This window comes from Gekko japonicus, unplaced genomic scaffold (genome assembly GCF_001447785.1).
Source record: "Gekko japonicus isolate JY-2015 unplaced genomic scaffold, Gekko_japonicus_V1.1 scaffold2384, whole genome shotgun sequence".
In the NCBI taxonomy this organism is placed as follows: domain Eukaryota; kingdom Metazoa; phylum Chordata; class Lepidosauria; order Squamata; family Gekkonidae; genus Gekko; species Gekko japonicus.
In genome coordinates, this window is record NW_015173746.1 from 212,485 (window position 1) to 236,256 (window position 23,772).

Genomic DNA, 23,772 nt, shown 5'->3' on the forward strand with positions numbered 1-23,772 from the left:
GAATTATGTATATCTAATATCATATATTCTCCAAGCCCGGTACAGCATGAGTACTGAGGAAAAAGAGTCCAAGCTGAAGTGACTGCAAGGAGATTGCACACTTGAGAGTTATGTATATCTAGGCCAGCAGTCTTCAGTCTTTCTAGAGTTGGGATTCACTTTTACAGCCTGTAGACAGCAACATGGGAGCCACTAATCTGCAAACATGTAACATCACAGTCATGTAATAAGAAGAGAGGGTTATGTTCTCTTACCAGAATTATGATCTAAGCAGGGTCAAGGTCAAGACAAAGAATAGTAGCTTAGAAAGAAAGTTGGGGAGTACAGGGCAAGCACCAAGAAGTATACAGTTGAGAGGTCTGAGACATTATTTATGACAGGATTCCTACAAAGCCTCTCTCGGCTCTTTCTTTCCTCCCCTTCTGATTTTTCACATATATATCTCAAATTATTTCCTTTCCATAACATTTCAAGAAGAAAGCTGTGATGCACAGAAGCTTGTGCTGGAGTAAACATTGTTAGTCTTTGAGGTGCCATGACACCTGTTTAATTCTGAGCCAATAGAGTCATGGAAGAATCCTCTGCAGCATAGAATGGTCTCTCCTTAATGTTATGCTACTCCTCTCAGTTTGCATTAGGGTTGCCAGACCCACCAGTGGAGGTGGGAGTCCCCCATGGCCCCACTGCCGATCAGCTGGCCTGCTGGATTTACCTGGAGAAAGAGTGAGACCCAGTGGCTGTTGCAGCAATGTGTCTATGTCACTTCTGACATGACCTGAAAGTGGCATCATCACGTCAGTAACATTGGGGTGATGCTCTGGTATTTGGGGAGAATCTCCATGGTAGAAGCCAAATTTACCATAAAGTTTTTGCTCAATTAGCAGTGCATCACCATAACATTGCTGAATGATGAAGTAACTTCTGAGCCACATCAGAAATGACATAGACACATCACTGCAATGTTGGCTGGGCCTCCCTCCCACTCCCAGTAAATCTTCCCCATCCCCCACTGGTTACCAGGAGGGACTCAGCAGCCACAGTTTACATGCAAGCAAAGGCAGGAAACATGAATCCCATGCACTCTGTGCATGTGTACCTGCAATAGTTCCTTTCCCAAAGCAGGAAAAATAATGTGAAAGTTTTGCAGGTGGCTCTTTAACCCATCTGAGAGTCCTGGCCCATGGACTAAAGACCAATAAACTAGCCAATAGATAATCATGTTTGATCAAGTTTCCTCTGGTTTCCTGTCTTGTTGATTTTTTGAAATGGACTTTGTAATTTATTTCAATTTTATAGGTATATAGTACCTGTTTTCAGATACCCATTAATTTTATTCATTTATTCCCCATTTCTCTCAAGGCCAAGATACTATATGTATCCCCAAATCAGCTTTTTTTTTTTGGTTGAGATACTGCTTAAGTGCGGTTCTGGTGTGTTACCTGTGATTAGTTCTTGGTCTTTTCTGGCTGGCTAATTTTTTACAACACTCATAATTGATTAATTATCAGATATTGGGGTGTCTTAAATACTGAGTTTTTAAATTCTAACTCTTGTAAGCTGCATATCTGCCCAATAGGTCATCAAAGTTTTTAACAAGTGAATTAAAATTTAAGCACTTCCTTTTAATAATTATTATAAAATCACCTAAAAACAGCATGCAAAATTAGGGATATATAGCAATTTTTAACTGTTCACCATCTTGAGGGCCCTGACTGGTTGAAAGGTGGGATACAAACATTCAAATAAATAAATAAAATAAGCATGTCCTGTTTCACTTCAGTTTGAAGGTCTTTGAGGGGCAAAAAGTATTTTATCTGAAAGGCTGATATAGACAGAACCAACCTCTTCTCTACACCACTCATAGTATTCTAAAATAATTATTTTTATCATAATACAAAATTATGGCCGTAAAAATGATATGGCTTGCTACAAAAAATCCCCAGTATTTAAATCCCCCACAAGAACTGATAATTAACCATTATGTATTTTTGTTGCTCTTTATTCCACAAGCCTGCAGTTTGCTGGCAACCTATGCATTATTTTCCTGTGGTGTATATTTGTTAATCACTAATCTCATGTACTGGATTTATGTATAGGAATTGATCTTGTACAGACAAGAGAAGTGACAAGGAAGGTTTCCATTTATGTAGAAAGCAGCTGTCTATCCCCCAAAGCATGTGAAGAAAGATGGGGGGCGGGGGGGGGGGGGGGGAGCAGCTTTTCTTGGAGAGAGACACAAACTCTACCAACCACTGTGTAGTACCTTGTGACCAGAATTAGTATGTTCATTGTTGTTACATTTTACTAATACCTTTTTGAAGATGAACATTCTTGTCCCTGCTGTGAAAATGGTACTTTTGCCGGTGTTATTATAAAATGGTCTCTGCTGGGGAGCTTTGCTAGGGACATTAAAGAACAAAGAACAGCTGCTTGACAGCCACAGAATAGTTTTGGTGTTTTTTTAAAAAAATGAATGACAGAAAAAAAAATCTGGGCAATACCGACAATTATGGTAGAATACAGATTAGTTGACATGCTTTTTTAGTAGTCTGGAACAATAAATACATGCAAAATTATAAAATAGTTCTGCTTGCACAGAGATTTGTGCAGGGCAAATAGAAAAATTTACCTCTTGTTCAGTATATAGAGACATTTAATGAACTGTTGGTTGGAGTGAAAGATGGAATTTGCTAGCAAAGGAGATAGGGTCAGGTCAAAAATGTAAGAAATAAAAACATACTCTATTCAATGTTACTTCTTCTTCTTCTTCTTCTTCTTCTTCTTCTTCTTCTTCTTCTTCTTCTTCTTCTTCTTCTTCTTCTTCTTCTTCTTCTTCTTCTTCTTCTTCTTCTTCTTTCGACCCATCCTCTGGGTGATATAAATCAAAGATTAAAAAAATAGGTAAATCATATGACGATCCAAATATGCAGTTAAACATGTAATTTAAAAATCTAAAATCCAAGATGGTGCGCTAATAAATCTTATTCCCATACTGGACTGCACTGCCGCCCCATGTGCAGGGCAGGAAGAGGAAAACAGATGAAAAAAGGAGAAGGGGGGGGGAAGGTGCCAGCAGTGATCTCACCATTACTGTCCTCAACCAAAAGCCCAGCGGAACATCTCTGTTTGATAGGCCCTGCGAAATTGCATCAAATCCCGCTGGGCCCTGATGGTGTTTGACAGAGAGTTTCACCAGGTCGGAGCCAGGACTGGGAAGACCCTGGTCCTAGTTGAGGACAGCCAGACATCTTTGGGGACAGGAATCACCAGCAAATTATTTTCCGCCAATCAAAGTACTCTCGGGGGACATACTGGAGGAGACGGTCCCAAAGGTACATGGGTCCCTGACTGCTCAAGTATTAAAAGTCAATACTAAGACCTTGAACCTGACTTGGTATCCCCCTGGGAGCCAGTGTAGCTGGCGCAGCACATGTTATATATGTGCCATCTGTTGTATTCTCACCAGGACACACACCACTGCTTTCCGGACCGGTTGGAGCTTCCGGGTCAGTCTCAAAGCAGGCCAGCATAGAGCAAGCTATAGCAGTCTATCCTGGAGGTGACTGTTGCATGGATTACTGTGGTTAGGCCAGGGCACGACAAGAAGGGGGCTATTTGCTGTGTTTGACATAGATGAAAGAATGCCAGCCTGGCAATATTCTGAATCCCCAGGGGGTATTTGAATATCTCCAATTACCTGTTTTGTTTTTCATCAAAAATTCCTGAAACAATGCAAGGCATTCCTATTCCTGAAATTTTGGGACACCCAAAATGTATCTCTTGAAAATTCAGATCCCCCCCCCCCTGGGATTTTGCAGCTGATAGGCAGTAGACCTGGCATGTGGAGTCTGGAGGCCTGGTCTACTACCACTGTCTAGACTCTATATGCAAGTTCCCCTACCACTGTCTTCAGTGAAATTCCAAGTCCAGATACCAAGTCTACTAACCACTGAAAACAGTGGAAGTAGACTTAGCCTCTGGACTTGAATGCCAAGTCTTCCACCAACTGAAATCTCCAAAAATTTGCCTGAAATGGATTGGGGAAATTATGCCATCTGATGTGAAATTCTGGGAAAACAGTAATCATGCCCTTTCTGAAATAACAAAATGGAACTAAACCATTGTTTTTAAGTGCGCACTCGTATGAGTCACAATGGGAAAAATATGTATTCTAACAAAGTTTATATCAGGAGACTCTCAGTGGCATAAGTACCTTTTCCTAGTAGTGTTGTGAGAGGACAGGGGAAATATCAAAGAACAAAGCTTTTGTGAGTCATAGTGTCTGTGGCTGGCCCATGGTCACCCAGCAAGCTTCTATGGCAGAGTGGGGATTCAAACATGGGTCTCCCAGATCCTGATTCAACACTTGAACTGCTATACTACTCTGGCTTTCATTTACAAGATTGTGGTTGACACTAGGAATAACGCCCATTTTGGAAATAAATAAAACGAGCTCTAGAAAGAGGTTCTGGGAGAGTGCCTCAGCCTTGGGCACTCAGTGTCAATTTGCTGTGGCAACCTCAGTACGTTATAATGACACAGAGTTTACCATTTTCTCCAGGGGAACTGATCTCTGCCACCTGAAGAACAGTTGTAATTCTGAGTGATCTGCAGCCCTCATATGGAGATTGGCAACAATGGTTCCCCAGGAGGAAATGGCTGGTTTGGAGGGGGGGTGTCTGTGGCATTGTACCTGTCTGAGGTCCCACTCCTCCTTAAATCCCACTCTCTCCAGGCTCCACCCCTCAAATCTCCAGGAATTTTCCAGCCTGGAGGTGGCAACCCTCTCTCCTTCCCAGCCAACCACCAACCTACCTTTATTTGCCCCTCTGACCAGCTTTCCATCTCCCCCCCACACCTGCAGCCTCTACCCTTCTCTGAAGCCCTGACTGCTACATCACACTGGCTGTCATAGGGAGGCCATCTCAGCAGGATATAATGTCACAGAGTCCACCATTTTCTCCAGGGGAACTGATCTCTGCCATCTGGAGAGCAGCAATGGTTCCCCAGGAGGAAAAGTACAGTCTCCACAGTGGGGACCAAAGCAGCTTTCATCATTCTCCTCTCCCGTTTTTGACTTGCATAACAACCCTGTGAAATAGGTTAGGCTGAAAGTCTGTGACTGGTCTGAAATCACCCACTCAGCTTCCTCAGCAAGAACTTGGGTCTGGCAGACCCTGCTCTGAAGGGCTAACAGCTATGCCACACTGGCTGTGGTATTGTCTGGTATCACAACTGAACTCCAGACAACAGATCTCTCTCTCCCCCTGGAGAAAATACCTGCTTTGGAGGGTGGACTCTATGGCATTCTATTCAGCTGAGGCCCCTCCCCAAACCCTGGTTTCCATAGACTTCTGCACAAAATCTCCAGGAATTTCCCAACCTGGAGCTGGCAACCCTAGTCAGGACTGGCCCCAATGGGTTTTCTCCCAGAGGCCAAAATAGGCATGGAAACGGTCTCCTCTCCCCGCCTTTTACTGATAGAACCAAGCTTGGTTGCCTAGCAACGAGCACTGAGGGGAAAGTAGGATTGCCAGCTCTGAGTAGGGAAATACCTGGAGATTTGGGGGGTGGATCCTGTGGAGGGCAGCGTTTGGGGAGGGGAAAGACTCAGCATGGTATAATGCCATTGGGTTTACCCTCTAAAGCAGCCATTCTAAAGCAGCCATTTTCTCCAGGGGAACTGATCTCTGTCATCTGGAGATCAATTGTAACAGTGGGAGATACCTAGGTCCCACCTGGAGATTGGCAACCCTAGGGGAAAGACAGCCATACAGGAGGAAGTTGAAGAGAATGGTTTGACGGCTGCTGGCCCACCTCAGTAACCAGCCAGCCATGGATGAGCCAAGCAGGAGAGACAGCTGTTTTGGACATTTATTCTGTGAGGGTAGAGTGTCCAGGCTGATGGGGGTGGGGGAGTAGCAGACCCAGCACCCAGCCAATGGCATGCATGTACTCTTGAGTGGCAGTTGATGGGCCAATGGCTGATGGAACGCACAGCACACCCAATGGGAGAGCTGGAAATGGCCAACAGGGTAATTATATATATATGAGATAACTAGCAGTAAAGCTCGTTGTGAAAGCAATACAACGAACTCTAGAAAGCTGTGATGTGTAATGAATGCGTAGGCTGGAAGGAGGTAAAGTAAGTACTAGCAGTCTGTAATTGAAAGATACAAATATGGAAGTCTCACATACCGTATGTTACACAGTAGCCGGTGTCCAAGGTCACACAACGTGGGCCAAGAAATGCTGCACATATGGGTCCGTGGAATAGTGCCAACAACTGGGCAGTCTGCAAAATCATTTTATGTTGGATGTCCGTGTCATTTAATGTGGTCGTAGTCGCACTGTTCACCCTGTTAGAGCAGAGGTCTGAAGGGAAGTTGGGTTGAAAGTGAGTAGTTGTGACGAAGGTGTCAGTAGGTTATGTGGGAATGAGAAGGAGGAGTCTGGACAAATGCGTGTTTTGAAATGTTTATAGTTTTCATTGTGAAAAGGCATGTGTTTTTTGGTGCTTTGTGAGAAAAGTTGTACATTGAAGTGTAAGGTCTAAATGCATGGCTAGACACATAAGGTTTCAATATTTTGCTGAAAAATCATGAAAAAGATACTTGGTGTTTTGAGCAACAGTAGATCCTGAACAGGCTGTCTTGGGCACTATGTATGCATTGTAAGGCTTGCAGGAATATTGCCGTTTGCACAGCTGCCATGGTCATATGTTGCCTTTGTATATTTTTTCTCAGAATGTTCTTCAGGAGTGACTTTTCACTTTTATGTGGTAGGTTCTTATGCTGGGAAACCATTGATGCTGTGGTCTGTAAGCATAAGAAGGGCAGTGTATAGCAGCAATGTGGCTGATGTTTCCATCATGTTGTAGTGGTCCTATGTCAGGTTTCAAGTGAAAGTTGTCTTTTATGGTAGAGAAGTGTGACTGAGGGACGTTTTCCAGCAACATAATTTAGGCCTGGATGGTTTCAGGAAAACACTCAGCCTTTGTGTGTATTCGTAGTGTCTGGAGAAATTCGTCAGCAGTCCACCATACTGGTTTTTCCTGACAGAAATCAGTGAACATGTATGGCATATAGTGTCTGAGTGGCATTTTTAAGAGGCATATGATGTAACAATTATTAGGACTGGAGGATCTCCTTGTAGATGACATTTTTGGTGAAGACTCTGTCACAGGCTGGTAGGAGTTTCCCCTGTTGGGGGCCATCAATGATACGCACTCTGAGGTCATGGAAGTGACACACCCTTGAGAAAGCAACGTACACCTGACCATGTGCAAAAACTGGGTTTCGCAAGTAGACACCGACCTTTTCCAGAGTTTGGCCCTGTGATTTGTTTATCGTCATGGCAAAGGCTAGCTTAATAGGGAACCGCCTTCTTCATAACATAAAGGGAAGGTCTACAACTGTGGGGGCAATATCTATACGTGGGATAAACAGTATCTCTCCACTTGCAGACCCAGTAAGCACTCTTGCAATGATCAAATTTGGTTTGGTCAGTGACAACCAGTCGTGTCCCATTGCATAGGTCTTTTTGTGCATTTATGTTTTTTAGAAGTATTATTATTGCTCCGACCTTCACATGCAAAGTATGGAGAGGCATTCCTGATGGGGTGAGTGAATGTAGAAACTCAATTGGGTAGTACTGGTCATCAGCAACACCACCATCGGGGACTATGGAATCTGAACTTAAGTAAGTTGTCATGATACCCTGAAGTAGTAGGGCATGGACACTATCATTCAGCAGTTCAATGTCGGAGTTGGTTGGACACAAAATAGCCCTTTTCGAAAAGTATGGGGAATCTGAGGCTTCCAAGATGTCTCCAAAGATTTCTGTAGCAATGTTTTTATGATTTAGTATGTGTTGTGGAATCTCTATGTCACTGAAAGATGGATCTGTGGATCGGACATTATTGCTTAGCGTTAGGACTTGAAACACATCCCACAGAGGGTGGTATTTGATGCTAGCCTCAACGGTCTGCACTCTGTCCCCATGCCTGACTACTGGAAGTGTTTGTTGAAAGTCACTTCCAAGTATTATTAGTTTTCCTCCAAAAGGCCTGTGATTCTGCATGATGTCTTTGAGAATGCGGTCAACAGCTGACAAAGCTGCAGCAGGTGCCATCATGGCCTCATCCCAAATAACGGCTCTCACCGTGCGGATGACAGCCGCTTCAGGAGAGTTCAGCTTTAGATTGGAAGTTGTAGTTTCAGTTAGAGGTGGAGTTATTTTGAATAGATTATAATATGTTTTTCCTTCGCAGAACAGGTTAGCAGCAATGCCAGTTGATGCTACAGGCAAAACGGTACCATTTTGTCGTGAGATGGTTGTGATGATGGTGTGGTAAAGATAGGTTTTGCTAGCACCCCCAGGTCCATCGAGGAAGAAGCATCTGCTTGGGAGATCAGTGTTCTTGGCTGCAGCGGTAAGGATATCATAGGCCAATCTGTTGGTCATTCAAAGACTCTGGGAAGTATTCAGTATTGTCAGGAGATGCTGTGACTGGATAGTGACTATATGGACAGAATGGTCCTAAGGCAGTTCGTTTAGGGAGTCCATATGTTTCACGTGACATGTTGTGTACTCGCAAAGTGCTCTCAATGTCCCTCAGGGTCCAGAGCAAGCATTGTTCACAATTGTCAGAATGGCCATCCTTATGGTGGTGTGCAAAGTCTTCCCACAGCTGAATCTTAAATGTATTGAATAGATCAGCAGGATTTGATGGCAAAGCAAAGATTAGAATGTAGGCAAAGAGATCTCTCAGCCACCTAGGCATGCTGCAAACAACTGCCTCCTCCAATGTTCTCAGCCATGTGTCGTCATCACTGATTAAGCCCTTATGGAGGGCTGCGTTACAGAAGGTGTCAAAACATATGCCATCTACAGTGCGTAGGTCCTCATAACTGGTAGCTCCAGATATGTGTCCAAGGAGCAGTCACAAGCAGTATCGCTCAGGATCAGAGGCTAGGTTTACAGAATACACCCTCCCAATTACACTCTGTTTGTGCAGTTTTGGGGACAGCCATTGTCCGATAAGCCTATGAAATATGTAATGTTTTGGGATGTCTGGGTATAGAATGGGTCGAGATGACTCAGTGTTTTGGTTTAATTTGAACCAAGCTGTGAGCATTGTATCTCTCTGAGCTGTCTCCACAATGGTCTCAGTACAGTGCTCTAAGTCTGTACTGCTGAACACTACAGTATGCTCATGTGGCAGATGAACTGGTAGTTGAATAATGCAATGGGAGTGATGATGCATGTCATATCCAAGGATGTGCCACATAGCCTCTGGTGCACTAACATACCTTGAATCCAAATGCTGTTGAATCTCATCATAGTTTCTATTCTGCTCTGTTAGGTTCAAATTTGCACAGTCGTGTCCTTTGTATATGTACTTAGAGGTATTTGACACTGCAGAGACACACACATTTTCACATTTATGTGGCAGCTGTACTTTAAAAGCAGGTATGGGTTGTATGGTACAATCCATCTGTTGTCAATGGAGTGTCCTGTTGGGGTGGTAGTAGTTTCAGATGCCCATCAGCGTTATATGGGATAACCCCCTTATTTGGCTATAGTTGACATTTGGTAACTTTTTGGATACTTTTTTGTGCATTTCTCATCTTTCATACATGGTGAGTTGGGATGTGTTTTCCCACAGGGGCCATGAACCATGTGCTTAAGGACAGCTGCATGCAGAATTGGATGTAATTCTTGAACTGAGAGCTCTACAGAAACAATCTTGTCAATGTGCTCTGCTATCTCTGGTTTGTCTTCTTTTTTAATACAATTAGTATGTGAGCATGAGGAAGGCCCCTTTTCTGGAATTCAATTACATAAACATGTGTAACCGTGACCCCAAAAACATGGTTTTTGGTAATGTCTTCCATCATGGCTCTGAGTTTTAGGTGGAAAATGCGAGCTACCAAATCTGGTTGGTGTTGGGATGCTTGGCCACGTAAGTTGTCTGTGATCTCTGGCCATTTTGGATTGCAAGTCATGGTGATGAAAAGGTCTGGCTTGCCGTATTCTCAAACAATAGCCATGACATCCTGGTAGTTCTGCATCATATTCTGTGAACAGTCTGGGAATGAAGATGGCAAGATGAGTGCTTTGCCTGGAAGTGTTTGAGAACCGTCTTCAGCATTCTGCAGATGATCCATGAAGCCTTTGTATCTTCCCACATAAAGTAGAGTTTGGTTTTGTCGTATGTAGTTTAATCTGTTCGATTCAACCTTGACATAGGCATCTACAATGTATTGTTGTGTTAGTTTACCTGCTGATAGAAAAGGATTGAACACATGTCTTGTTGCCAGACGATACTGGTATTACTGCATCTGAGTCACTCTTGATCATGGGTTAGCAGACACAGAGTTGACACCAAGCAAACTTCTTGGTCTTTGCTACAATGGAATATCTGTGCCCCAACTCTGATCCCCTAGTGGAAATAAGAGTGGATATACCAGGGGTTCCAAGTTAGGGTCAAGGATGCTGATCTGTTCTGTTTTTCTAATGCCACTATTGTTCTGTGAACGGCAGTGAATCAATAGGTCCCTTTGGAGTGGAGGCTCACCATCTGCATTCTGGAAAACAATGGACACCTCATTGCTACGTGGGGCATTGTATCTGCGGGGATCATTGTGACGGTCCTGAATGATTGCCATGGTCACTGTTGAAGGCTCTGCATTGTTGAGGTGAGCATCCTGAATGCTCTCTTGCTCAACCTCATACAGCATCTAATGTGCTTCAGCAAAGGAGTTGTTACTGGCCATCCATGCACTCAGGGTCTGCAGAAGTTGTGGACTGCTTCCCTGATTCTCTACAAGTTGCAGCCGTTGTGATGCTGCATCATCAGAATCCAGGATGTACAGCTGTGCATATTTTCTAGGCTCATCGTTGTCAGGATGTAGTACTCCAGCACGATGGTAGATGGATCCATTAATTCTGAAGCAGTAAGGGCCGTATCCCAGTGGAGGCTGGATTTGAGCCCCCATTGAAGCAAATGCAAGACTACTGTTGATAGATCTGACGTGTTGCATGAAGTTGTTGGAATGAACATGTTGGCCACTCATGAGTTCCTGAATTAATGGAGCAGTGTGAATGTCTTGTAGAGAAACACCGCCTTTGGAACAGCACTTGGTGAACTTTCCATCTGGGGGGTCTCTCACATGGGAAGTGTAAGGCTGCACAGAACTGACATTGCTGGTCCATAGATCCAGAGTAGTGTGCTGTGATTAAGTGATCATCATGGATGTCAGCCATGGCTGTAGGTAGTTCAGTAGATAGTCTGGAGTGGCGATTAGAGGCATACTGCTCTCATCGGCTTAATAGTATTTCTGCAGCATCTTAAGGTATCTGTTGCTTCTTTTGTTGGGTTCTTCTGTGGAACTCATACTAGCTGTGATGGCATCTTCTTATGGATTTAAGTGTTGGCTCAAAGCAGTCAGTGGTCTGTTATATTCCAGGACATTGTTCATCCTGAGACTGTTCCATGTGTGAAAGGCAAGGTCCCATTGGGTACTGTGAGATCTCAGTGTGGCTATGAGGCATGTCTTGTTTTCCATGCTGCTGAGATATCAGTGTCGTTAAGGACTGAGTCTGTGGCCTTTGCTGTGGGTTCTCTGTGGATTGCGGACATGTTGTTTGGGGCATGCCATTGGCATTGCAATGGGCTTGATGGCTGAGTATGTATTGGTAGCTGTGAGTTTTCAGTGTCACCTGTGGGCATATCACATTGTTCTAACTGTAGAGGTTGGATTGCTATTGAAGGCTCACTCTGTATTGTTAGCTGGGAGTTTTCAGTGTGATGTGTTGGCATGCTGCATTGTTCTAGCTGCAGAGATTGAACAGTGTTTGAAGGATGTGCATTTTGTGGTTGTTGTGGCATGTTAGTATGGCTCTTTGGTATATTGCATTTTGGATGCCTTGCCTTGTCACGTATAGAGTTCTTGCGTTTTGCCTCATATGTTCTTCTGGAGTACGTTTTCTTCTTTGGCCTGGTAGGCGCTTGTAATGGAAAACCATTGTTGTGGATTGCAGTGTTCCTTCAGTTGGTGAATGCAGAGCAGGAATGTGGGCAATGTCAGTATGAATGGCCTGTTGACTGGAGCTTGGAGTGATTGTAAAATGTGTGCTTTAGGAAGCAGGAAACTGAAGAATGGTATTTGGGCAGCAATTTGATTTTGAATTGTGTGGAGGCAGGAAGGATTGTTGAGAATGGAAAGTGACCATAGTGAAAGAAGACAAAGTGTAGGGATAAGCAGCAGGGTCAGGTGAAGATTGGGAGGAGGGGAGAAATGCAGAAGAAATCAATGAGTGCACTGTCAGACCATGATTATAGTGAATGGTGAACAGAATCTCTTGGTTATTTCCCCATGTACTGCCTTCCTTATCTCCTAACCTTGCAGTTAGTGTTAAACTGCAAAGCAGCATCTCTTTACATGGAATGTGGTTTCTGTTTGGCTTGTATTCTCTCCGAGTTCCCCAAGTTCCTCTGGCCTCATTATTCCATGTTCCCCCCTTGTTGCTCTGTCACTTTTCTATTACGGATTGGGGTCATTTCCTCCCATGGTAGTGTGTTCGTTGGGGTAATTTAAGTGATGTATTTGTCCTTTGTCTACATGTTGCATCATTTCACAGGTACCCACAGCCTACCAGAGCCTTGGTTGTGGTTGTAGCCTCACCTGGTTTTTTCGTGTAGAGTGTGTGTCTTCTTGGCTCATGTGGAGAGTGTGTCTTTTCCGTTCCCCCCTTGTTTGTGGTGGCGTTTGAGGTTTAGTCTGTGTCAAGGGTAGTCTGTGGGAAGTAAAGAATTAGCTCATGTTAGCAAGGGAGGATTGATGTTGTAAATGAGTCAGGGAGTTGTTTTGTCTAAATTGTCTCCCCACTCTGGTCTCTAAGGTGTCTCTGAATTTTTCCATTGTTTATGGACTCCTCACTTTCCTTTGTCCCAATTTTTCTATAATGTTTCCCATGTCTCGTCCACTTACCTGGTCCCGTGACGTGTATGGCATGTTTTCTCACAGCTGTCACATTCTCCTGTGTTTTTTGTGGTTCTTGGAATCTGAAGTCTTGTCTGTAGAAAGTAAAGCGTGAAATGATGTCAGCCACCAAGGATGGATGTCGCAGCCATGAGGGATTGGGTTTTTCTCTCTCTAAAGATCTCATGTGCTGTGGCCAAAGTGTGTGTCAATTTTTCCCATTTTGCAGAGCGAACTGGATGTGATTTGCAGTCTTGCAGGACTGTGCCTCCTACTGTACTGCATTGTCAGAGGTGCTGTCAACTGATCAGGACCCTTTAGAAGTTTTAAGAAAAGGTCCTGCAAGCAAAGTGGAAAAATCTGCAATGTTTGACTCCCGTACATACTCTGTGATGGTTCCAATCTTGAGGAGCAGCATGCCTGAGAAGGGCAGGAAGGCTCCCACAGTGCTATTATTCCGCAAAAGATGCACAGAAATGTGCAGGAGGTGCACCAGAGAACTTGTTTTTGAACGGTTGGGCCACTGACTGCAATTTGATTTCTCTCCAAGAAAGGGTCTCTGTAATGCTTTTTGCAGCTAAAACTGTCATTGTCACACATTGGAAAACAATGACACTGACACGTTCACAGTGGCGTAAAAAGCTGTTGGATTTATATAAACTCTTGGATACTCTTATGCACTTTGATAAGATTCCTGTCACTTCTACATTTGTTTCAGTTTGGTTCCCTATCCTAGAATACCGTACCACACAGCAGGACATTCTCAAAATAACTGTTGATCTTTGGTTGTGGTAAAGCCCTCAGTATATCTGTATCTGATGCTATTGGTAATATTCTAGCATAAGTATACTTCCAGTTAATGGATGGTTCCCAAAGGTAAATATTTCTCCCGTTACAATGTTGTTTATTCTACACTTTCTAACACATAGTATTTTGTTGGTTATGTACTCTACCCATGTATTGTTCTTATAGTTTAAATGTTGATGTATGTGTGATCTTAACAGAAAATCAACCCACTGTACTGTGCAAGAAAAAAGAAAGAAAGAAATGTGCAGGAGGACATTCTTGGAATGGAACATTGTCCCCATGTCTTGTCCACTTACCTTGTCCTGTGACGTATATGGCGTGTCTTATAACAGCTGTCTCAGTCTACTGTGTTGTTGTTTTTTTGTTTCTCAGAATCTGAAGTGTTGTCTGTAGAAAGTAAAGCATTAAGTGATGTCAGCCACCAAGTATGGACGTTGCAGCCATGACGCATAGGGTTTTTTTTTGTCTGAACATCTCGTGTGCCACTGCCAAAGTGTGTGTCAATGTTTCCCTTGTTCCAGAGCTAACTGGGTTTGATCCCCAGTCCTGCAGGACTGCGTCCCCTACTGCACTGCATGGTCACAACTTCAGTCAGGTGATCAGGACCCTTTAGAAGTTTCAAGAAAAGTGTCCTGCAAGCAAAGTGGGAAAATCTGCAATGTTCCACTCATGTACATACTCTGAGATGGTTCCCATCTCATAAAGTAGCATGTCTGAGGTGGGTAGGACGGTTTCCACAGTGGCATTATTCTGCAGTCCATGCACAGAAATGTGCAGGCCAGCAGTTTTGGAATGGAACATTGTCCCCATGTCTTGTGCACTTACCTGGTCCTGTGACGTGTATGGCGTGTCTTCTCACAGCTGTCTCAGTCTCCTGTGTTTTTTGGTGGTTCTCGGAACCTGAAGTGTTGCCTGTAGGAAGGAAAGCATAAAGTGATGTCTTGCCCATTTACCTTACTTCTCCACTTACCTCGTCCTGTGACATGTGTGGCGTGCCTTCTCACAGCTGTCTCAGTCTCCTGTGAATCTGGAGGTTCTCGGAATCTGAAATGTTGTCTGTAGAAAGTAAAGCATTAAGTGATGTCAGCCACCAAGGATGGAAGTTGCAGCCATGAGGGATTGGGGGTTTTTGTGTAAAGATCTTGTGTGCAGTGGGCAAAGTGTGTGTCAGTTTTTCCCATTTTCCAGAGCTAACTGGGTTTGAGCCACGGTCCTGGATAACTGCATGTCCGACTGTGCTGCTTGGACTTTTTTGGATTGCAAAGTGTGGGGGGGAGACATGGAGATCTGCCCTCACACAGGAGGGAGAGCTTGTACCTGAAGAAAACCTGGTCTTAAAGGTGCCACTGGACTGTTTTGAATTGCTAGTTGGGGGGGGGGACATGCAGATCTGCGGTCGCAGAGGAGGGAGAACGTGTACCTGAATGAAACCTGGTCTGAAAGGTGCCACTGGGCTCTTTTGGATTGGTAGCCGGGGGGAGGGGGGATGCACAGATTGTCCCTCAGAGAGGAGGAAATTGTTCATGCTAACCACATTTCCTATTGTACAGAAGTTCCCTTAGCCACAAAGGATGAAGAAACAGGGCCTGGGGAGACTGTTACAGGCCAGCCTCCTCCCAGCGGCACGATGGCACGCCCTGTCCCCGGGGCTTGGAAATGTTGTCGGGCTGGGCTGGGAGGTCTTCCCCCTCCCCCATTCCCGGCCCCCTGGAAGGCAGGTGGACAAACGTACTGAATTCTCTCAGTGCCATAGGATGAAGAGGGGCCAGAGGCAGGGCCCGGGAGAGACCATCACAGTCTGGCCTCCTCCTGGTGATGCTGCTGCCTGCCCTGTCTGCGTGGCGTTGTGAGTTTGTCAAGCTGGGCCGGGAGGTCCTCCACCACCCTCCCCATTCCCAGCCTTGTGGAAGGCAGATGGGTGGGTGAAGGTATAAATACAATCACCTCAGGCTCACAGGATGAATGGGATCGGAGGAGGCCATCACAGGCTGCTGTGCCGCTGCCTGCCCTGTCCCTGGTGCTTGGAGATGTTCTGCCGGGCCATCTGAGGGGAAGGAGCGAAGATGGGCACCAAATGGATGCTGCCATGTGGAAGGGGAGCCCTGATCCTACCCGCCCCTCCTGGAGCCCTACCAGAGCCCTGCAAATGCAGGCACGAACGCTGGATGCTGGAGCAGGACCGCCACTGCTGCAAGGCTTCGCACAAGAAGGAACCCCCACTGAAGAAAAGCTCCAGAGGCAAAGGATGTTGTCTCTCCTGCGTTGAACCTGTGTTTTGAGGTGAATTTTGGCGGGCAGTGGTTCCTACCGCACCCACTCCCCCCAGAGGCCTCAGAAGTCAGGCAAGGGTGAAGATGGGCCTGCAGCGGCCAGAGCACCACCACCGGAGAGGCCCCACTGCACCCGCCCTTCCCAGAGGGCCTGAAGAAGCTCGCCGCCATCCCGTCCGGGACCTGCTGGCCTCACAGTGGGCCAGGGGGGTTATTGTCCTACACCCTGGGCCACTTTGTGAAGTGGGGGGGAATGAAGAGGGGCACGAAAGGGACCTTAGAAGGGCTCAGAAGTCAGGGACTAACTGTGGCTGCCAGAGCAGGGCCACAGCTGCTGTGAAGCTCAGCAGCAGAAGGATCCCCCACCACAGAAAGGCTCGGGAAGCAAGCAAACGTTGTCCTCTGTTCTGAGGTGAGGTAAATGGCATCTTCTCTCCAGTGGTGAAGGCGTGTTGTGAGGGACATTTTGGCGGGCAGAGCTTTTGTGGGCGGGCGGCTGGGAACACAGCCAGTGCATACCTACACACTCTTATTGGCACATGAGAGAACCAACTGATTTTGCCGGGCATAGAACCTTGCCACCCCAACTGGCTTTTATTATATAAGGACAGGATGTCCTTCTCAAACATACAAGTACCCGCAATTTACAGTTATTCATGTTCTACCTTTGCTGACAATCATGGAACAAATTTCTGTAAATTGATGTTGTCTGCAGTACCGTACACACTTAATATAAGATTTCAAATTTTATTTGAAGCAATGTTTTAGTACATTTAGAATTAAGGTAAAAATATGAATACTGGTCAAGAAACACCTTTTTTGACGATGCACTTATGTGAGAGCATCTTGTAAAAAGGTCATTTCTTATCCAGGAGGAGAAGTGATGGTGCTGTTAATGAAAAGAGGAAGCAATTGAAATGAGGAATTTTGTGGTCTGAGTTCTAATGCAGAAAACAATATGTGAACGAGTGGTGATCTGAACCTAGGTCTCCCAGATCTGAAGAAAAACTGTTCTTGTGTACAAGCTAATTTGATTTTTTTTCCAGTATTTTATTTGCAAAAATTAAATAATTCCTTGTGCAAATATGCCCAAGCTTGGGGCAGTGTTAATCTTATTACATTGTTTTAGTATAGATTCTTAGACTTGTTTATGTACAATGGATGGTAGCACCTAAAGCAGCTTTATATGGTGGTAGCAGTGTTATAATCTATAAAAAATGGAATAAATTTGATTGTTTGATATCTCTAGAATAAAAATGAACACAACATGCACATTGTACTTACTGAAGTCTCTGCTGGCTTTTTCCCTCCCTTTTCTCCAAATTAATTTGACATTGGCTTGCACTAGAATGTGGTCCCAAATGACTCTGTGCAGAGATACTACTATATAAACTGGATCAACAATAAGTGGAAGAAAAACAGCTGAACAAACAAGGCACTTGGAAGACACCCATGTTGCAAAGAGCAAGTGCTAGACATTTTGGGGACAATGAATTTACATTTAGGGTAAATTATTCATGTGGGCCAATGACAGTGTGCTCGTAATGGGAGTGTGCACAATTTTCCATTTCATTTTGGTTTATAATTTATTATTTTTATTCACTATTGTTGTTAGAAGTGTACATTTTTTATTATGTTCTTTATTCTGGCTGCAATGTTTTTCTTCCTCCCCTGCCCCTACATTCCTTTGGGGATTGTATCATTTGCCCAAGTACTTCACCCAGCCAGATTTCAAGCAAAGAGGAGAAAGCATTCTTTTTTTCCAAACAGTTAAAATTCCTGCTTGCAAAATGGGTAAAGGCAGGAATTTGTCAGTCCAAAAATTCAGGAGGACATTAATAATAATAATAATAATAATAATGTGGGCTGAGAGAGCTCTGACAAACTGCTCTTTTTCAAGAACAGCTCTTATCAGAACTACGGCTTGCCCAAAGTCATCCAGCCAGGTGCAAGTGGAGGAGTGGGGAATCAAACCCGGTTCTCCCAGATGAGAGTCCATGCACTTAACCACTACACCAAACTGGCTCTCTTGTATATTATACAATGTGGTATCTTGTATATTAATATATCCAATTAAATACACAGTGGGGTTGATTAGGGTCTAGCTTAAAACAAACAAACAAAAAGATCCCTCCTATTTACATTTGAATGGGAAGTTGTCTGTTTCTTCCCTGTGAGGACTAATAGCAGCTGGAGATGGATTCATTTATATTGGTGAAGCTGTATGTGGGAAAGCGGTATGCCTAAGGTTGCCAATCTCTAGATGGGAGCCTGGAAATCTCCTGGGATTTCAGCTGATTTTCATATGACAGAGATGAGTTTGCCTGGAGATGATGGCTGCTCTGGAAGGTCACTCTAGTTAACATGATTTCCTGCAGTTGATTTTAAGGAACATTAAAGATGCTAGGAGATGTTGTATCCCTTATCACCGTGAATGTCTTGTGCCTTCTTATGTTGCTCATTGTACATTCACATAGCATTGAGAGGGAATTTGCAATTGTCTTCAGGCACACATTCCCTCATTCTGCAGCACTGCAAGGTTCTATTGTACTATGTTAAAAAAGTAATACTTCTCTCTGTGCTTAGCAGATCTAGCCTCAGAGATAACAGAATATGTTATATACTGCTTATATGAAATGAAATGAAAGCCCTCTTTCAAGCCAGTGAATAGGGTTGCCAGCTCTGGGTTGGGAAACACCTGCAGATTTTGGGGATGGAATCTGAGGAGGGTGGGATTTCAGGATGGAGGTATAATTCCATGGGGTATAATTCCATAGGCCTCCCACCAGCAGTCCTCTTTAAAAAAATCAGTATCATCTGTGCCATGGCTTCACTTATGGGGAAAACCTGGAAATGACATTGGGTAGCTCTAGGAATTGTTGGAAACACTATGGTTACCTGGAAGTGATGTCATGATGCAGATGCTGTCATGGCCCCTCATCCCCCCTCAAACCAGTTGCTAGGCATGGCCTGGCAACTCTGTTACTAAAGCCACAGTGAATTAGTATACTATTTCTTTAAGGCCTCAATTTTTGCACCTTGTTCAGAATCAGGCCTATATAATAGCAGGCCAGGACAGTCTGGTTTATACATGCTTATGCCACTCGGGTATGTGTTTCACCTAGAGTTGCCAGCTCTAGGTTGGGAAATGCCTGGAGATTAGAGAGGTGGAGGCAGAAGAGGACAGGGTTTTGGGAGGGGAGGGGAGCCACCTTCCAAAGTGGCTATTTTCTCCAGGTGAACTGATCTCTGTTGCCTGGAGATCAGTTGTAGTAGTGTGAGATTGCCAGCCACCACCTGGAAGTTAACAACCCTAGTTTCACCATACATTTTTTCCCTGCAGAAGTAATATGAAGAGAGAAACTTATCTCTTAAAGTGAATAGGAGATAGTCTTCTTTAGACATTCTCTGCCTCTGAGAAACTGGAGAAGGGTTATGGAAGGAAGTCCTTCAGTAATTCAGTTCCTGAACATTATATGTACCAAAGGAACAAGGCCCCAATAGAAGCTTCCTTTGCCTTCGACAACATAAGCTTCCTTTATTTTTTAAAAAAACTAGACCTCCTTCAGCTGTATGTACTGTGGGGTGTAGCAGAATTTACTTCTGGGGTTGCCAGCCCCTAGGCAAACATCCACCCCTCTCCCTCTTCTCCTGCATAGATTTAAAGGGCTTCAGCTGATCGATGGGGAGGTTGTGGCCCACCAATCAGCTGGAGGGCCCTTTAAATCTTCAGCAGGGAGGGAGAGGGGCTGTCACCGGCCACAGCTCTGCTCGCAAAAAGCCCCACAACAAGTGGGGGGACAGAGCACAGGCCTGAATCCCAAGTGGTGAATTACCACTGGGAAATCAGCCCTGTGTGCGCCACGGTCCACATCCTGCTCACAAAAAGACCCTGTAAAGAGTCTTTTTGCAAGTGGAGTTGTGGCTGGGAACAGCCCCTCTCCCTCCCTGCTGAAAGATTTAATGGGCCCTCCAGCTGACCAGCGGACTCAAGGCAGATTACACAGAGTGTCAATACAATTTAGGGGACATTCAATAAACAATGTAATAGGATTACAGCTGTAGAACCAACCAGAAACCTAAAAATTAAATAAGCAAAGCAAAAGTATTAACAGACACATTAAATGGCACAGATCTCCATAGTAGGGTCCTAGTTTCACAAGCTATACAGTAGTACTATAGACCACAGCCCTTGATGTGTGTGTGTGGTAGGATCACTTTCCTGCATTGGTATTCCAACTGTTGTTGGCACCTACGTAGATATAGGTTAAATGTCAAGAAACTGCACTTCTGTGCTTAAATGTTTATTAGTATCATTGCAAGGGAGAAGGATGGGGACAAAAACAGAATTTGGTGGCTCCGGCTGTCACTGAGTCCCCCGCCTTCTACTCAACTAGCTCCATTAAGCACCAGCCGCCATTGACCACCATATATCTGAGCCTATTCATAATATTTTATTAATATTTGTTGCTGCCTATCATTAATTGTTCAATATGGATTAGTTATAATGATATTAATGGACGTGGTATTTTTGGTTTATTAGTTACTATCCAAAGGTATATCCCTATTAGTGATATCAACATTTTTAGCTACCTGATTCAGAATATGAATTTGTCTAGCTTGTAGTGTACAGATATATTGCAATTTTAATAATCATCTCCCTGAAAAACTCTACTACGGATTGAGGAAAAAACAAGATTTTGTTTATGTACAGATTGTATTTTTAATTTAAGCATGTTTTGGGCACTCCCTGGACTCTCTGGAGAAGGGGTGTCGAACATAAGGCCCAGGGGTCGGAACCAGCCCTTCCAGGGTAGTTATGTGGCCTGCGAGCAACTAGTGCAAGGGAGAAAACAGGAGACTACTCAGGGGGGAGTGGACAGAGCCAATTGTGGCTTCAGCATGGTGGAACAACCTCATCTGCAGCAGTCAAGCAGTGTGGGAGTGTCTGCCCAGTGCTGCAGCCCATCCATGCGGGTTTCCTTTGCACCCGCCTTCCAGCCCATGAGGCCTTGCATTGAGGATATACCAACTCAGAGCTTACCAGCTGCTGTCCTTTATACAGTTTATATCTCTGGCACCTGGCAGTATGTTTTATGGCACATATGGCCCGGCCATATGTCAGATCTGGCCCTTGTTACAAATGAGTTTAACATCTCTTCTCTGGAGTGTTGGGTAAAAATCTCTGAGCTTGTATATCCAAACTGGGAAGCTGTTAAAGCTGTAGCCTATAGCTTTGCAAGGTCCTTTTAAATTACATTTGTAATTATATTTCCTCCAAGCCTTTGTTTGTTGACTATTTTTGCTAATTTAGGAGTGTGAAGGAGTGAGGAAATGCAAACTCTGAACTCTCTGGATAAAAATCCCACCTTTGATAAAACATATGAAACAGGTGCAACCCTACAAATCCTGTCTCTGATGGGCACCTTTCAATTCTGGGCCCCATGGGCTGCTAGGCTTCAATCTTTGACCTGGGGGCACTATGAAGGGTTCCCCCCGGGCCATTTTAGCCAGTAGTGCTGTGTACTTTGGGCGTCCTCTACAGCTTTACATGCTTGCAAGGTGCATTGCTTAATCATCAGTGCTTACTTACCTGAGAGTAAGTCTAATTGAACAAAGTGTAAGCATGCATAGTACGAGTCACTTGTAGTGGATTGAGCATCTGTGGCTTCTCAATCCATTTGGACCTATCCTGGGTTATGAAGAGGGAAGGAAAGGTAGAAGGAACATGTTAGAAATTAGGATAATTCTATAATTGATGTGGGCTCAAAATAAAAGTGTTATTTTTACAACACAACAAAACTTCTCCATGTTGATTATATCAAGGTTGTAAAGATGTAGGAGTTCTGTGTATGAAGCTGGATCGACACATGCAGATGAATGAGATGGTGGAATGGGGCATACTACCATTGAATACTAATAAAACAAAACTCCTTGCAAGTACAAAACTTAGCACAAAGAGAGGTTCTAATGACCCTGTCTCCTGCAGTGCTAGAGTTCAGCTTCAAAGGAACCTTTAACATAGAGAAGAATATATATATTTAGAATCCATCCTAATATGGAGTTCTAGGAAACTTGGAAGCTTGTACGCTATGTCTGGTTGTACACATCAGCATCATGTCTCAGCCACCTTGTCTGGATATTTAAATGGGCAGTCTGGAAACACTATATCACCATTGAGAACAGCACATAAACATATTTTATTTTATTTTTATGTTATTTTATTTATTACATTTATACCCTGCCCTCCCAGCCATGGCCGGCTAGTGATACAATCCTTGTGGAAAGTTAAAATTTTATCAGCAGCCTAGGGATGCCAGCCTCCAGGTGATACCTGGGGATCCCCTATAATTACAGTTCATCTCCAGACTATGGAGATCAGTTCCCCTGGAGAAAATGGACGCTTTGGAGGGTGGACTCTACGGCATTGTACCCCACTCCCCATGCTCCATCTCCAGATCTCCAGGGGTTTCCCAACCTGGATCTGGCAACCCTACCACCCCATCCCCCACCAGTGTCCAGGAAGGACCTGGCAACCCTACTGCAGCCAGGAAAGCAAATGGCACAATAGAAGCTGGGCAGACCAGAACTGGCTGGCATTGGATTCTGATTCAAGAAATGCTGAAGCTCCATCACCATATCTGGGAACGTTCCTCCCTTATATCTCAGGATATGAGTTTTCCTGCGTCCTGACTGAAGTCTTGCCCTAAGGATCCTTGCATGCTGTAGTTTTAGGGGAATGCAGCCCCTAGGACAGGAACACAAAAGTGGGCGTGAAAGCCTCAGGATGAAAGACTCTGAGACTGTGCAGCTCAGACAGTCCATACCCTGAAAACTTGAATAGGTCCCTTCTTGTGTTTTGTTACAATCTGGTTGTTTAAGGTATCCAGCCATTAGGCAGTGGCTTCTATACTACCAGAAACTTGACAAAGGAATGAACTATACTTTTATAGAGTCAAGAAAATTAGCAAATCACATTTAGTGGGTATGAACTGATGTTTTTTGTTGGCAGAGTTTAAATATGCAAAGGAGCGGAGCACCAACCGTTTAAGGAAAATAACTCGGTTTATTAAAGAAGAATAAACTCTGATAGAACAGAGGAGAGGGAGAGGGGCTTCACTAAATGACTAAGTGTTGTGAGACACAGGAACAAAGGGGGAGGACTCAGTTGGAGCAGGAAGTCTCAAGAGAACCAATCAGGAGACAGGAAGGACATAATCTGAAATTGTGGGAAGTTCTTAATCTAGCTATGCTCAATAGCAGTCCTTCAACTATCCCCTATAGACTATTATTCTGATGTTCTTCAAGTAGGTGCACTATAGACCTTGTATATTCCAACAGTTTTAAATGACATGTAAGCAATTGTTTTTAGAAATATTAATATAGTATTTGAAAGACTCAAAAGATATGCATTATTATATATGCCAAAACAAGAGATTAATTTGCTCTGTTGTGGTAAGAGAATCAAACAGCCAACATTAAAGCAGCCTGCTAAAAAGTATTTAAATGGATAGTATGGCATTAGATCTTATTATGATAGATTTCATTTCAGGTAATGCAGTGCCTGTTCTAAACTGACATCAAATGCTGCAGCTGACTTACTACTCTTCCATTAATCTTTGTTGCAAAAAATGCATTAATGTAGTCACCATTCACCAGTTCAATCACAAATGGAATTTCCTCACCTTCCCTAGCAAACAGATAAA

At 44.0% G+C, this 23,772-nt stretch overlaps 1 pseudogene; it reads right to left on the bottom strand.

The window, feature by feature from the left end:
- Positions 1-9,573: 9,573 nt before the first annotated feature.
- LOC107120706 lies at positions 9,574-10,745 on the bottom strand (annotated as a pseudogene).
- Between the last annotated feature and the right edge of the window lie 13,027 nt (positions 10,746-23,772).